Source organism: Ceratotherium simum, chromosome 1 (genome assembly GCF_057802395.1).
Source record: "Ceratotherium simum simum isolate JZ-2026a chromosome 1, ASM5780239v1, whole genome shotgun sequence".
NCBI classification, from domain to species: Eukaryota; Metazoa; Chordata; class Mammalia; order Perissodactyla; family Rhinocerotidae; genus Ceratotherium; species Ceratotherium simum.
This window is the reverse complement of record NC_141900.1, coordinates 17,344,213-17,361,659: the sequence shown is the minus strand read 5'-3', so window position 1 is coordinate 17,361,659 and position 17,447 is coordinate 17,344,213. Positions and strand designations below refer to the sequence as shown.

The 17,447-nt window shown below is 41.1% G+C and overlaps 1 protein-coding gene across 1 annotated transcript in view; it reads right to left on the bottom strand.

The window, feature by feature from the left end:
- The window catches only part of NRCAM (neuronal cell adhesion molecule), a 273,400-nt gene that overhangs the window by 209,680 nt on the left and 46,273 nt on the right, over positions 1-17,447 (bottom strand). The window contains exon 2 of the mRNA XM_087436969.1: positions 6,861-7,020. The gene's annotated coding sequence lies outside the window, so the exon portion shown is untranslated. The remainder of the gene's footprint in view (positions 1-6,860; positions 7,021-17,447) is intronic.

Genomic DNA, 17,447 nt, shown 5'->3' with positions numbered 1-17,447 from the left:
ATGGACATTTTCAAAGATACTATAAGAAATTTAGTTATAAAGAAAATGAATGTAGATAAATATTTATTTTCTTCCATTTACAAAACACAAACATTTGAGTTTCTAGGGAGAATCGTTTCTGAAATCTGAAATCAAAGAATCACAGAGTTCAGACTTCTCCTAAATAATCTGGGAAGCATCTCAGTGATTCAGGACCGAATGTTGTCTTTTTTTTGAAGATTTTTTAAAGTGTATATTCTACAAGGTCCTTCCCGTACTTTACTGTCCAAGAGCAGAGGAATTCCCTTGATACCAACCCAACCATCTTCCTCCTTTAATTTATGTCCATTTTCTCTTGTTCTGTCCTCTGTGAACATGGACAAAACATGTGCAACATCCCCCTCACAAAAGATCTCCCTTTACTTGAAGACAGAAAGCAAGTTATGCCTCAGTCTTCCAATCTTAAACAATTCCAGATCCTTTAACTTCTACTCATAGGACTTTCTTTTCATCTCTTTAACCACTTTAGGTTCCCTTTGGAACCCTGCCCAATTTGTTCACATACTTTATAAAAGGGGACTAACAATGTGGGAGAATTATTGAAATTTGCAGGTGATGCATCTTTTATTAACCTATGTACTCTCCTAAAATAAATGTAATAAAAATGACGTTAAAATGCATTTTGTATAAATTGATCACAACTAGTGCACTATTTATGGATTATTTGTAGGTAATTACAGGTAATTACAATAAAAGCTATAATTTAATGAGTGTTTCCTGTGTGCCAGGCACTGAATTCGTTGCTATCAAAACCTGGCTACAACTTTAAGATGTAGGCATTGTCATCCCCATTTTTCACAGGAAGGGCCTAGGCTAGATGGTCAGAGATCTTGATTCTCATTCCAGAGCCAGTACCTTATCACAGTGTATAAAAATACAGGATCAGACACTCATATATGCACTCATGGCGTGGTCCGTGTGTGGGGGCTCCTGCGGGTCAGGTTTCCCTAGAACCAGACTCTGAGATGAGGATTTGCATGCAGGAATTTTTTTGGTAAGGGCTCTTGGGCTCGACATGTAAGGGAGAGTGAACAAAGCAGGACAAGGCAGTGGAGAGGCTGGGCTGTGGTGCAGCCACAACAAAAACCCCAGCTGACCCGACAGGTCCTGCAGGGTTATCCTGAAACGGGCAAGGGCCTTTGTGTCCCCAGTTTGACCAGTCACCGAATGTACGCTGCTGCCCTGGGCAAGTGGTATAACCTTGAATGAGGCAACTCTCTTTAGCTGAAGGCTGAAGGCAGTCTCCAAGGAGGGACCCAGCTGTGGGATCTCAGCTGTCAACACTCCCAGAAGCCAGGAAAAGCATGTCTCAGTCCTGAAAGGGACAAGGGATCTGGGTGGCACGTCACAGCTCAACTACAGAGACTCCATTTTTCTGATCCCCAACTCGGGATATGGTTCTGTGTACCTGTTTACGGGTTTGTAAGTTACAGAAATCATGTAGCTTTAAGGACAAAGAAATCAAAGAAATAAGATTGAGGGGGGAAAAGAACTACAAATACTGCTCTGCTTTCTGTGTAGGAAATGAGAAATATCTACTTCTTGCCTTTCAGTCTCTTTCTCTTCACCTCCTTCTCTCTCTTTTTCTCTCTGACTCTATCCTTTTGCTCTGTCACATTCTCTGTGTGATACACACACTAATATGATGACTCTAAACAAAACATGAAAACTTTGATAGCAAAGAGGGGAAACAGAAGAGAAGAGAGAATAATTCGAAGTAGGAACAGATAATTATTACCCAAGTGGATATGTCTTTTTGAATAGTTCTGTCAAGGACAATATACATGTCTTCTAAATGAAAGATGCTACAAAGGATGAATGAACCTTATTAGTAGTTCTGCATTCTCAATAATTTTTTTATCCTCAATCTTTCATCATAGATTTTATTTTCTAAACCATATTAAAAAGACATAATTGCCTCAGGATGGTTCTTGCCTAAAAAATACAGCATAAATCCTTATACTATTGATCATGAAGAGGAAGTTCTGTTTCATTTTTCATTTTATAATGAGAACAACTAAAAAGTTTTTTAAAACCAAAATTATGTATTATTTATTATCTATTTATCCATTATGTAGAAGCTTTTAGAAAGCTAGAAAGCCAACAACTAGCAAGAATGGTTTATTAGGGCACGAATTTGAACGAATTTGAAATAGATCCCCAGGGGATAACGAATCAGCTTATATTACGGGGAAATGTGAAGAGTCATTAATGCATATCATGCTGCCTTGCCATTCTATTAACGAATGCAAAAATACATTCTCATTTTAACATGAGCAGCAAGATATTAGTGCAGAAGCTGGAGTATGAAAAGTTAATAATAAACCTGAATCAAGAATAATTTCAAAAGTACTCAAACAACAAAAGGCAGTGGAGAGTAAAAATTCAAATGTAGCAGGACATTATCTGATTAGAAATCTGTTGTCATTGTCCTCCACCAAAATGGCCCACAGACTGCTGATGCAGTCTATGACCTCTACAGTGGGATCGAATTTGTATCAAAAGTTGGTGGCTCAGCATTTCCTCTCTCCTTTCTTTTTAAAATCCCACACTACAGAAGGGCATAGGGTAACACATTTTACTGTTAAATATGATTTGAGCCTATTGGAAGACTGCCCATTCAAAAGTGTCACCCTGGCAACTCCCCTCTGGCTTCTACTTTCTAATAGGAGTTTTCCCCGAACAACCCTCCTCCAGCAGAATTCTGGGCTCTAATCACAGGGTAGAAGGAGGGGAGTCTTGAGCACTCTCTCAAACTCTAAACACTTTTCAGTAGCAACTCCAAAGCTAACATCAACTCTATCCATGGCTTTGTTTGCATGATGGTACTTGCAACACTCACTCTGGAATTTGAGCAGAAAGCAGCCACCCAAAAATGTTGCATTCTGTGCTGTTCTCACAGTAAGAGAGTTCAGAAGAAGACTCTACCACCAAGCCAAACAACAGCGGTGAAAGCTGATTTGCCTTTTCCCAGCCATCATACCGTCTTGTGTTCACTTTCTGCAACAGCTTCCATATCTGTCCATCCCTGTTCATGTCACCCTTCTGCCCAGTGCAGCCAAGCCATGCAGAGGGCAAACATGTCAGACAATGTCTCCCCACAGCCCTCACCCCTTACCAAACGACGGGCGGTCCACCTGCTTCCCATACCCAGGATACCCTGTTCCCACTGCCAGTTCCGTAAACACACCCTGTCCAGGGTCTCACGTTTTGGAGACATCATTTTAGAATGTCTATCACACAGAGAGTATGAGTGAGACAGAAAAAGAGAGGCAGAGACAGACAGAGACAGAAAGAGGCAGAAAAAGAGAGAGACCAAAACAGGGAGACATATTTTTTGCGTCTTGCACATAAATGAGTGGAAATTCCTTTTGTTACTTGCAGCTTTCGAGACGAGTGAATCATGCTTTGTACACGCACCCTGACGATTTACAGCCCACAGGTTTCACAGCAGTGACTGACCACTCTGTGAACTTCAGAGAACAATTCATTGTCCTTGAGACCACCTACAACTTGCATGCATGTGTCGTCATTCTAAGTTACACCAACTCAGCATTTCCATAAATTCATTTTCTGTACATAAAATTCAGTGGGTATTTCAATGTATTTGACCAAATCAAAAATATCTTGTGCTTAATAGTGTTGGTTTTAAAATAATTGATGAGTGTCTTTTTTTCACGTATGAAAGTTGTCTTTTATTTAAAAAGGGAAAGTAAAACTGAAAAAAAAAATAGGATGTTTCAGGAAGCTGGGTTTTGTGGCCAGTACTTGCATTGTTTAGTGCCTAATTCATTGTTACTGAAAGTAATGACTAGGGGAAAATTGGCTCGATAATGGATGTTGATATGTCCTTTTTTAACTGGAATTTAAACACAGGTGATTTTGATTCTCTTCCAACCCTTCAGTTTAGTAGTAGAGCCGGTATAGAGAAATAAAGGATGCCAAAAATCAAATCCATGCTAAAATTACAAAAATTAAAAATAATAAAACCTGAGGCCGGCCCTGTGGCATAGTGGTTAAGTTCGCACACGCTGCTTCGGCAGCCCGGGGTTCACAGGTTTGGATCCCGGGCACAGACCTATGCACAGCTTATCAGGCCATGCTGTGGCAGGCGTCCCACATATCAAGTAGAGGAAGATGGGCACAGATGTTAGTTCAGGGCCAATCTTCCTCAGCCAAAAGAAGAGGATTGGCAACAGATGTTAGCTCAGGGCAAATCTTCCTCAGCAAAAAGAAGAGGATTGGCAACAGATATTAGCTCAAGGCTAATCTTCCTCACCAAAAAAATAAAATAAAATAAAATAATAACAATAATAATAAAACCTTAATCAGAGTCTAAAGTATTAAGGCAAAATCTATTTGTTGAACATAGAGTGATTAACCAAAGAAAATGCCATCGGTGTGAACTGATTTACTTAATTCAATTTCCCATTTTATGACATATAGAAAACTTCACAGTTCAATAAAGATTTGGAATAAGAGAAGAAATGATGGAATGGCAAGGGCAGAATGAGTTTCAGCAGACCAGGGCTCTGGCTCCAGCTGTCAGCATTAAGTTAGTTACTTAACTTTGCTTCAAATTAATTTTCTTGTGTATAAAAATGAAAGTGATAGATTAGCTGATCTTTAAAGTTTCTGGAAAGATGGTAGTGAAGTGGACTATAAACAGTAAAAAGGGAGCATTTTGTAATTTTCCAACAGGTCTCAAGGAAAAAAGTTAGTAAGCTAATTAAGGCCATAGTAATCAAATAAAATTCACTCAAAATACTACTACTGTAAGTACTATTTGAATTTAAAATTTTTACCCATGACATTCCCTCAAAGAAGGCTCTGAGTGATGTATTTCAAAAGTCTAGCTCGGGTGGACTGATCTGAGACAGTGCAGCCTCTGTTAGAACAGGCCCCCTTAATGACGTCCTGGGCTGATGCTGGGAAGACCCAGTGGAGGGACCCTGGTACCACCCCCACTGAAGAACGCAAGAAAGATCCTGTTCAGTCTCCCCTAAGCCATGCTCAAATCCTGGGCAGGGCAACGAGAAGGAGAAATTGACATGAAAACATGATTTATACAGGGAAAAAACTATATTTTTGAAAGCAAAGCACTTTTCTTAAATAACTTCTGTAACTACTGTGAATTAAAATGAAGAGTGGCACTGGTTTGTCACTCGCCTAAATTTTAGGGTTTACATTGTTTTTTAAATACTGGTTTAAACTTTCTTTCATCAAACTAAATAAGTCACCACATTTTTCCCTAGGAAAAATCCTAATTATGCCAAGAAAATGAGACCAACAAGTACAGATACAAATGAAATGGTAGATAATGTCAAAATAAAATGGAAATTGAGAATGTGGTGAGTTGTAGTGAGTACATGAACGAATAATATTGAAGGCTTCAGTGCAAAATCAAATTTATATTTTAAAACAGATTTTTAACTATTGCCTGTAACTCCCAAATCAATGTTTCTAGCCCTGAACTCTCCCCAAACCTCCACACTTACACTTACAGCTTCCTGGTGGACATTTCTACCTAGATGTCCCATGCATACCTCAAAGTCCTTTCTTCCCCAAGAATAAGTCCACTTCCCTGCTAAATTCCCTTTATGGCATCATCAGGCTCTCAGTCACCCCAGTCAGAAACCTGAGAATCCCAAGTCCTAACATTTTCTCACTTCCAATGCCCAAACTACCACCAAATCCAGCATATTCTAGCTCTTTCAAATTTCTCTCTCTTTCTGTATACCTCACTGTTTCTACCCTAATTCTAGCTCTCTCATCTCTTCTCCACATCATTACAAAATGAATCTTCCTTCCTTCAACCTTGCTCACCTCCAGCTCTTTCTCTACACTTTCTCCAGGATAACACACCTAAAATGCCAATGACCGCCAGCCTAAAGCCCTTCAGTGCTTACACACACACACACACACACACACACACACACACACATATACACCATATCTATGGTTCAACAATTCTGAACAACTTATTACTTCCACCAGTGAGTTTCACACCCCTATCCCACTGCTCCTGCCTGAAATGCCCTCCTCCACCCCACCCTGCTCTTTACCAGGCAACTCAACTCAGGGGTCACCTCCTCAGGAAGCCTGCTTCTACACACAGTCCTCTGGCCCCACACTGCATTCAATGACTTTTCGATTCCTTAACGCACTCTCAGTATACTTTTATCATATTGGAGTTGGTCATATCTATTTATGTGTCTGTCTCCTGCGTTTGACAGATATTCCTTGAAGGTAAGGACTTATCAATAACCTTTGCTTCTTGAGATCCTAGCAAAGTTTATGGAATCAAATTAAAAATGAATCAAACTATTGAGGAAAACAGTTTGGAGGCTATGAGAGTATTTTGGAGGACTATAAATGTTTGGAAATAGTAATAGTTTTTCTTATGCAAATAATACCTCAAGGTTTACAAAGTGATTTCACAGAAATTATATTGTTCGATCCTTAAAACAATCCTAGAAGGCAGGGTAAGGCAGATATGAAGGCTGATAGAGACCCTAAATACATAAGAAATTTCTCTGAGAAGAGAAATGTTATTGATTTTTTTTAGGGTGTGTGTGTGCTCAAATGAATCTTCATAGATCAGAGCTACAACTTCAAATAAATTCCTTTTTGGTCAAAATAGCCAATTGATTTCCTTTGTAACTGCTACAAAATTCTGCTGAAAAAGAAAAACTCAATTCTTTATAGAGAATTTTCAATAACCTATTCCCCTATTCACTCTTTTCCAAGAAGTAGATTTTGGAAGACAGAACAGCTAATGCAGACTTCTAAAGACAAAGAGAGAACAGATTTGTTCTCACCTTCAGAAAATCTCCTGGGCCAGGAGTCTCCTAAAAGCTTCCCTGATTTCTGAAGCTGCCCTCTTCTCAGGATGCTGCCAACAGCTGAGAGCAGCTTTGGGCAAAGTCTTCAGCACACAGGGGTGGGGGGGGGTGCTGAGGAAGAAGATCACAAAGATTCCTGAAAAGGAAAAAAAACACAGAACAGTGTCAATTGTTTTGGGTGAGTTAATCTATTAAGCCGAGATTTCATTCTAGTATCAGACTAAAATTGACAAGGGGAACTTAATACATATTAAATTCCATGATTAATTTTAACCAAGCATTACTGTACTTAAGGATATCAATGTCTAAGAAACTTTAAGCAATTTAATGGCAACGGATAATGAGAAAAGGTAACATAATTCCAATCACATTTTGGTATAAGATAGAAGTCTGAACGACGCCTAAATAGCAGAAAACCATGTGTACACAAATCAAAGGGAAAAAAAGCACTTGATCTACTTTAATACTTCATGGGAATACACCGTGCTTTACAATCACATCGACAGAGGCTGCGGCTGGGAAGAAGCTAGTACAGACTGCAAAGAACAAACAATGAAGAACTAAGTATTTGATCAAGGCTGAGAATGTCGGAGAGGAACTCAGCAACGCAATTACATTTTAGAGGGAGCTTTGAAGGCGGTGAGAAGAGAAGGCATCTGGGGATAAAGAGGTTGCTTAACACACCACTGTAAGAAAACAAGTACAAGGTTAAGGTAGAACTACAGAGAATGAAACCTTAATTAAACGGAAACCAGCTAACAGGAGTGTTTATTTAATACCTCACTTTTATGAGAAACAGGAAAAAGCACAGGAAGGATTGTTCAGAAAACCTGTTTTAAACCAGAACTAGGGGTCAGTCTGCAGTGAGAAGAGCAGGCACTGGGCGTTCTACACCTGCCTCCTCCACAGACAGGCTGACCTTGGGCTTGCTAGCTTCTCAGCCTTGCGGCACATGAGCACCCCTGGGAGAGCTTTTAAAACGTACCGATGGCTTGGCCTCATCCAGGCTAAATAAATCCCTGACCAATTAAATCAGAATCTCAGATGGGATGGAGCCCACACATAGGAATCTTTTCAAAAGAAAGAAAGTCAGAGATGTTCTTCGATGACTTTAACATTCTGTCTTCTCTACACATTTTGCACCTGATAACTCCTTTGTTTTAAATCAAATTTAATTTAAATTAATAGTATGCAAAATTTTAAAACTCTAAAAAATTAAACAGTTCTCCAGTTTTTGAGAGGAGGAAACTGAGGCTCTGAGAGGTACAGTGATTTATGCAAGGTCCAAGCAAACAAAGTACCAACACCAGACGGACTCAAGTCTTCTGCGGGGTATGAGTCAGACCTTGAGCTAGGTCTGGACACAGCTCTATTTCAGGCTGGGCTGGGTATGATCGGGAGACATGGAGCCACAGCGTTGACTAGGGACTGATGCCATTGGCTCTCTGGGCAGAGGAGAGTGTAACCTCAGGGTTCCCGCCCCTTAAGGAACAATAAAGATAAAAAAATAATCCTAGTAGCTAAATTATTGAGCACTTTGGATGAGCTAGACACTGTGCTAAGAAGACACTGTGCCCTTAAGTACTATTACTATCGCCAATTTATAAACGAGCACACAGAAGCCAGAGAGCTTAGTCTTGTCTCCAAATGGTGGACTGGAATTTTAACAAAGCTAGTCTCTCCCCTAACTATGCACTGCCTAGAGGGAATGCAGCTAAGAGGCAGCTGGAGGCATGGCTGCTCCGCCCTGTACCTGCTTTGTCTCTTTTTTGTCACAACGCATTCTCACACTGGCAAGTGGAAGCAGAAGCATCCTGGAGTCTTCCTGGTGCTTTCAGATAGTCTCAGATTAAACGACTAGTTTCTATTGTTCGTGAGAGGATTAACATTCTGTGGAACGATTTTTATTCTCCCTTCACACCACACACACACACACACACACACACACACTTCCAAATTAGTCAAGTTTGAATGGTCAGATTCGATTACACTATTTTGGAGACTTCAGCTCAGGCAACTATGAGAAGAGTCATCACGGAAATCTTTCCTAAATGACTCAGTCCATCATGACATGAGTTTAAAAGCCTAACTGAAATCTTTGGATTTATTTGGAAAAAATTTACCAAACATTCTTACACTCATCTTAAATCATCTTAGAGAAGCATCTCTGTTGCAATTTGCTGCTCCATGACATTTACATTATGTAAATTATTTCCTTTCTTTAAATAGCATTGTTATTGACAATAATAAAGTCTAATTTACAAATATTCCACATGTGAAATATATTTTATTTAAGAGGCTAATGCAAAAGCATTACTGTTTCTGATACCTTAGGCATATCCTAATTATACTGTGCCAGAATTATCTTCATGGCTCATTTTAATAATAATGCAAAAAGATGGTTTTTATTAGATACTTCAGGGAAAAAAGAAAAGAGCGATAATAAAAATAAAAACACAATTTTGGGAATTGGAAGGGGCCTGGAAGGTCATCATATCCAACCATCTATCTGCCTATGGCCTATTCCATTTTTAGGGAACTCTGTATGGAACTGAATCTCTCTTCCTGTAGCTTTCACTCATTGATCCCAATTCTGGCCTTTGGAGACATATCCAGATTTGCATTCTGTGTAAACTTCTCCAAGCACAGCCCACTGTTAAGAAAAGCAGAGAAAAGTTGTTGTTTTAGCAGAGGAGGCCACTGACTGCAACAGGGCTCAAGAGCATCCCACAGAGGCTGGTGGCTGACCCATGAGGTAGCCTTGTGCAAAAGTCTCTGCCCTAGAAAAGAAATGACAATCAGCCAAGTCAATCAAACCAGCACTCTCTGGGATTTGGATTGGATATTGGGAGTCAGAGGAGAACCTACTGAATTTGCAAAGGTGACCAGAAAGCCCAGAAGAGAGACCATAAGAGAGAAGAGTCATTCCCTGAAGTTGCCTTAGACCCTGATAACTTACCACTTTCCAGATCCAGACAGAGTAGCTGTGTGGTCAGTACCTCGTTTTTAGGATGGCCTGAGTGAGTCTCTGTTCTCTACAGCCCCAAAGGCCCAATACATACGGACTAAAATTACAGCACCTCATTTACCAGGTGTTCTTACAGCTGCATATCACATTGACGATTAATATTTCCCTTATCTCTTTGTAGGCATTTTTGTTAGAACCAAGTGAAAGCTTTATTTTCACCTCATTAATATTTCACCTTTTTAGAATGGAGTTCATTATTCCAACTGCCAAAAACTTTTGACTTCTCAATTCTGCCTTTCCAAAATATTTGTTATGCCTTTCACCTTCTTGTCATCTACAAATTAGACACGCATGCCATCTAGAATGATGTTCACGCTGTGATAAAAACACTGAATTGGACACTATTTCACAGAGCAAATAGTGGTATAAAAATAGTGAAATTCAGTTGCTAGATAAAGGTTTTAACATTTACTTCAGAGAGACTGCAAAACCCAGAAGAATTAGGTTTCAGCATCGTTAGAGAAAATTAGGCCATAGTTGAGATAATTGGCAACATGAACTTGGTAGTTAAAGTAATTACCTGTGCAGCAGACCAAGAAGTTATGTTTGAGAAACATATTGCAGAAACAGAACCAAGTTAGCTTCATCCTTCCCTGAGGCAATCATGAAAATTAGCAGAAGCCGTCATTTTAGGTCATCTGGTATATCCCCGCCAAAATGAAACTGTTCTCCAAAGATCTCAACTGCTTTGTCTAATTTAGCTTCCAGTAAGCCTTATGGGATCTCTCTTTATTGTAAAAAGCCCCACACTGAAGGGCTCTTTAAGTTCTCGTGTCTGCTTTTCTTAGTTTTTCTGTCTCCACCATTACTGTCTGGCTGTCGAGCTGCAATTTCTCATGGTGGTCAGTGTGCCTGGCCAGAGTAACCCAGCTCATCCTCACTGCTCTAATTGGATACTTTTGGTCCTCCCAGGGCTGACTGTGTGTGAAGTAAGACTGGAAAGCTTCAGAGGGAGGGCCTGATGGGCCAGTCCCTAAAGAAAACCTGTGAGTGTACATGTAGATTTCACGCCATCTCTGTTAACCACACAGAGGCCTTCTTGGCTTGATTCTTTTTTCTCAGCTGTGTTGAATTGTTAAACTGTTCATTCAACAATTACTGTTTAGGTCCATTAGGGGCAAGGGACTGCCCTGGGAGCCACAAGAAATATAAAGACGACGAAGACCCAGCAGCTTCTGCTCGAAGACAGAGATGAGAGATAATAATACCATCTCGTATTGTACGCCATTTTATGGTTTATTTTTCACAGAAGTAGTCTCACTTAATACTGAAAAATGAGTATTTTTCTCGCCATCTTACAGATAAAAATAAAGTTTCAGTAAGGGTAGGTGATTTCTCAACGTTTCATCACAGCTAGTAAGTGGCAAAGTCAGGACTCCAGAGGCAAGCTTTGTGAGTCTTGTCCATGTTACTTCTACCAACCCACAGGTGCACCCACTGTTTATGCAGCTAACATGCCTACACAGCAACATATACTGAGTGCTTACTCCATACTGGGTACTTTTGTAACTGTCTGGCATATATTTTATCCTCATAACAACTTTATGAGGTGGCTGATTTTATTATCCCCATTTAATAGAGGAGAAAACTGAGCCACAGAAAGTGGACTAATGGCCCAAGGTGGTATGGCTAGCAGGTGGCAGAAAGTGATAAACACCACGAGAGCAGTGCCACCCGGAAGAAATGTGGAAGAAGTCATTGGATCTGTTGCTAGGAAGAGGGCTAAGAAAGTTTTGGAACGTTTTCTAGTGTTTCCAGAACAGTGAGACTTTTCTTCTCTTCTAAATCCTGTGAGAAGACACTGGCATCAGAGATGAGAAAAAGATGGCAATTCCAAGAAAAGAAGGAAATGTGATGCTTCCCCGTTCCCTCCACCATGGCTGTGGATGTGTGAGTGACTTGGCAGCACAGAGAGCTGCTAGCATATGAATACCATCTGCTGCTTTAATACTTGCTATGCATACTTCTGTTATTTCCAATTATTTGGACAGATCACACTGGTTTAGCAAAGCAGAGAGAAGAGACCCTTGGCATTCATGGCCTTATATTTGTGGTTGGTGATTTTAGAGTGACTGCCCTCTCATGAAGTGAGGCTCATGAAGTGTCATCTGGCAGTTTGCTGGGACACCACTTTGAATGGCACAAACTGGCTGGCTCAGCACTCACGCCTCAGTGCGGTTTCCCTACTCTGAACCTGTTTTCAGGTATGAAAGAAGGGAGAGAGGAAGAAAGGAAGTGCTTCAGCATCACTGAGTGGTTTTCTTGGCCCAGATGGGGGCTAAGGGCTCCCCAGACAGCACTTTTAATCCTACAATAATTCCATACAGTGGCCATTGTTATACCGATTTTCTGCATGGGCATATTGAGGCACAGAGAAGTCCAGTAACGCACCCCAAAGTCAGAGAGCTTGTCCACGCCAGAGGTGGGGTTTGAACCCAGTCTGTCTGACTCTATGCTATGGCATGCCTCTCATAGCTCTGCTGAAGTTATTAAATAAGCAAAGAATTAAACAAAAACTTTGTGAGGAGGGGAAGACACTAGGTGAGAGAGAAAACTTTAGTTAATGTTGGAAAGGCAGTTCACGTTAGATGTGAAGTATAATCAAATAAACATAGGGCACTTAGTAGAAATATGTTCCAGGAGAAAAGCCAGGAGCCTCTACAAACCTTCCCATATTCTTGAATTGAAAGATGCCCTGAAGTCTCAGAAATCAGTCCCCGTAGGGCCTGCTGTGTTCCTAGGAATTCAGAGGTAGAGGGAGAAACGTGTCAGAGAGGAAGATGCCTGGCTTAGCACCCAGGGAAGTCTGTGACTGACACAGACACTGTGAAGTGCCGATAAAGTGCTTGGGGAGTCCAGAGGAGGGGGAAAGTACTCCTGGCTGAATCAGACAGTAAATACTGACAACCTCCTTGAGACATTCGTTGGCAGTGAAAGAAAGGGGAGAAACAGAATGGTAACTCTAGGGAGCAGCAGAGATGAGAAGAGATTGCAGGCCGGAGGAGATCTGAGCACATTTGCAGGCTGAGAAGACAGATGCAATATGGAGAGGCAGAGAGAAAACAAAGCTGCATATGGCAAAGCGGTGGAGAGAGCCAAGGCCCAGTGCAGAGGGCTGGGTGTAGGGACACACTCAGGGATGTAGGGAGTCCCTCCTGTACTTCAGCCACTTTCACTGCCTCAACATAAGGGGTGCGTGGACTCATCTCACGTCTTCTTCCGTGTTGGACAGAACCCTCCTCAGATCGAAGCTCTTCTGCTAAACTGATTTTCAAGAACTAATGCAACAGCCCACATGCAGAAATGTGCTTATTTGCATATTGCCCACTCCTCTTACTAAAAAACAGTTGGAGTCAGTCAAAATGAAACGAAATGCCAACACACTTCAACAGTAATACAAATGCCTTGCAACCTCGACCTTGAGTTTAATAGAATAAACAACTCAAATTTGCTTTGATGACTCTGAAAAGCAACTGAACTAGCTCCAGCTTGAGCATGGGTCTGTTCATTTTGCTTAGCCCCAGTCATTCACTCAAATCGCTGAAGAAACGTTTAGGGAGTGCCTACTGGGTAACGCACACGAGTTCGAAGCTGGAATGCTAATGATTTTTATTTTTGTTCCTCATTTTGACTGGATTGTTTTAGACAGGGTTTCATTTTGATTTGGGGAGAACTCTTGCAGCTGATTTTTAATAACACTTATTTTTTCTGATTAAAAAAGTGTTTTCGTTTTTCAAAATAGGAAAAGTACAGAAAAATTAGAAGAAAAAATGAAAACCAAATGTTTTCTTTCACCACAAGAAATAAAAATCATCAATGTTTTGGTGCATGTCTTCCAAGTGTTTTATTTTTCCTGTGTGCTTGTGTCTGCATACACATTTCTCAAAAGAAAAGTGGTATTATACAGTACGCACTGATTTAGTAAGCTGCGGTTCTCACTCAACAATACAAAATGAACATGTCCCCAAGTCATTAAATATCCTACAAAATCAATTTTAGGACTTGCCTAATAGTCAACCACTTAAAGAAATTATATTCATTTAACCAATTTCCTAATATTGCCCATTAATGCTATTCCATTTGGCTGATTTTTTTTTTTTTTTGTGAGGAAGATCAGCCCTGAGCTAACATCCGTGCTAATCCTCCTCTTTTTGCTGAGGAAGACGGGCTCTGAGCTAACATCTATTGCCAATCCTCCTCCTTTGTTTCCCCAAAGCCCCAGTAGATAGTTGTGTGTCATAGCTGCACCTCCTTCTAGCTGCTGCATGTGGGACGCGGCCCCAGCATGGCCAGAGAAGCAGTGCGTTGGCGCGTGCCCGGGATCCGAACCCCGGGCCGCCAGTAGCGGAGCGCGCACACCCGACCGCCAAGCCACGGGGCCAGCCCTTGGCTGACTTCTTGATATCATTTTCTAAAGATACCCTATGTTGTTAGCACTGGCTGAAAAACAATCAGTAAAATGCTTACACAATTGATACACGGAGCATTATTCAATATAAGGATCCATTTCCCTCATCAGGATTTGTGATCAGTTAAACTCGGAGGATTTTGGGCCAGGTGCTTTCTCAGAGCAGGGCCAGCACATGCTCCCACCTGGTCCCCACCCTTCCCCACCACAGCCCTGCCCCGGCCATTTGCCGTACGTCTGTAGCTTGGCAATGAGTAGTCTGCTAGATTACACATGATCAGAGGCACTGGCTGACTCTTAACCCAGATTATTGTTAAAAGCTTGAATTTTCCAATGAACACTATCAGAGCAGGACAGATAGACAAATTGGTCTCCAATCCCAGACTATGTGTGGAGACAGTCCTTCCCGGGACACAAGAGTTTAGGGGAAATACTGATAGCTCGACATAAAAAATGATATTTCTTCTTGTCTTAATATGGTCACAGTATGCCTCAAAAAGAAACATATAATGTCTCAAAAGAAACAAAGGGCTAGATCGTGAATTATAAATAACTATTTCCATTGGTGGTGGTATTATTACTAAATATTAGATGAGAAGAACAGCTACAAGTTACCCACCTTAAGCAGCTCACGATTTTGAGTCTCTACTGTAGGGCTTCTCCACCCTGCCGGCACTCAGGAATCCACAGACGATGTGTTCATCACCTTAATTGTGGTGATGGTTTCACAGGTGTACACATGTCAAAACTTATCAGATTGTTTATTTTAAATATGTGCAGTTTGTTGTATGTTAATTATACCTCAAAAAAGCTGTTAAAAATTTAAGACCCCAGGTGCCCAAAACCCCACACCTGAGATTCGGATTTAACTGGTCTTGAGTGGGGCTCCTAACGTGAAGCCAAGAACCACTGACCTAACATATAATGAATCTTCCCAAATTTAAATTAATTGATAAATTGATATGAAATTGATAAGAGAATATGTTTAAAGAAGTGATTTTATCATTTTCAAGTACAAAGAGTAACAAATCTGCCTTTTAAAAAACTGCTTCCCAGCAAAGAAATTTACTCTTGCTTTAATAATTTGTAGTAATTCATTAACAAAATTCATTAATTCATTAATCACATTCAGTAATCAAAGAGCCTTTGTGCACTATTGTGTACTATGCACTATTCTAGGTGGATCATAGATCATGTGTATGTGTGGAACTGATACTTTTTAAGAGCCCAACATTCTCTTAAGTGGATTTAAACTAGATTAAATTCACAGACTCATTTAAACATTGATTTATCTAGGAAAAACTAAACACAGAAAATGTAAAAATGAACCTGTTATGGCCCCACAGAGTGATCACGGATTCTCTAGGAGAGCGGTTCAAATCCAGGTTTGGCTCTACTTGCCAAGCCATTGAGCTGGGCACAGCCTTTTTAGCAAGAATGTGGGAAAAGCTGTCCCAGAAAATTGGCAGCTTCCTGCCAGAGGGCACCATCATGCCTCCTGACATTTGAGGCTCCATGCCAGTGCTCCATCTACAGATACCAAAACAGCTTCACACCCATAATAAACTAGCCAAGCCCTCTTATTAAAGAAAATTAATATTCACTCACGTCTTTACTCTGTTATTAATAAGAAACTTTGAACATAATTAGTGATGGCTTTGAGTGCAGCTTGGAACTGCACCCAGCTGGAAAGGGGCCATGGGGCACAGAGTTTCATTACTCACCAAGGCTGAGCACTCACTGAAAGGGATTAGAAGAAAAAGAAATGGAACCGACCCTCCTTCAGAAAGAAATGGTCTCCCCGAGTTAACTGGGATGACTGTGTGTGGTGCAGACACAGAACCCAGCTGTCACCAGCATGCCTCTTGTCAGTTCCTTGTCACCTCGGCCTCTATACAGCACCGCAAGGTGAAATCAGATAAACGAAGCACTCCAGGTTTGGGGAACGAGAGGTGTGACACGTCCGGGAGCTGCTTGTGGTGAGGCAAGATGCGGAACACTCGGCCAGATGCAAAAGGTGGGTGAGGAGCAGCAGACTGCCCTGGCGGAACACGACCCCTGTGGTCAGAGAATGAATGAATGAATGAGTGAATGAATGCCAGGTGGGAATTCAAGAGCAAGGTCAGGGTTGATGGGTGCAGACTATTAAGAGAAGTGTAAGCTGGGCAAAGTATGATTTCCAGACTGCTGACCACCATCACCACTTCACCTAAAATGAACAATATTGAACTGGTTTTTCCCTCAATAGAAATGGATGAAATATTTTATATCCCTTATAGGAAAAAAAGTAAGGGCAACATGCAACTTACTTTCCATAACCAGCTCGATGCCTTTCACAGCTCCTGCCTACTGACAGCCTGTGGCAGCTACATTCATACTAAAAACTGGGGCTCCTCTCGACACTGTCTGCTCAGAAGCCGCCATCTGCCTGACACCCACCGTTGGCCTCTCTGCAGGGCCTCTTCAGATCCACGCCTGGTCACTCTTCAACTCCATTTCCACCCCGTTGGCCTCTGTCAGGTCACTCCAGTCTCCAGGTACCATGTCTGAGGACCAGGTCACCCCATCTTCATTCTAATGCCCAACTCAGGCGTCCAGGAACCTAGTTTTTTTTGAGGGGGGGCATAATGCCTAACTCCCCCTCCCACATTGTTCTAGGTGTTTGAACATCACCTTATGAGAGACCTGTGATGGACCCTCATTTCAGGGGTCAGAAATTCAACTTTAACAAAATTTCCCCAGGCAAAAACAATCCTCAAGTCCCATGGAAACTGTGAACACAAGGTTATGTTTGCCTTAACTTGCTAGATAAAATAATATGCATAGGCTTTTGGAGGAAACCTAGATTCTATCACTACCCATATCACAATTTCTAGTTCTCACTATTAAACTCAAAACCAAAAAATTTATATTCTGCCTATTATTTCTTTCTTTTTAAAAAGCTGTAACTGGTTGATTATTTCCCACTAAATCAAGCCGGGTATGTGTGCCATCTTTGGCTTATCTCTGCCACTGCCCTGGGTTGGTTTTTAAATCATTACAAAGAGCAGAATGCTGAGACATTGAAAACAGAGGCTGACTCACAAGAAGCTGCAGCACATAGATTTCTAACTCACGACTCCCAAAC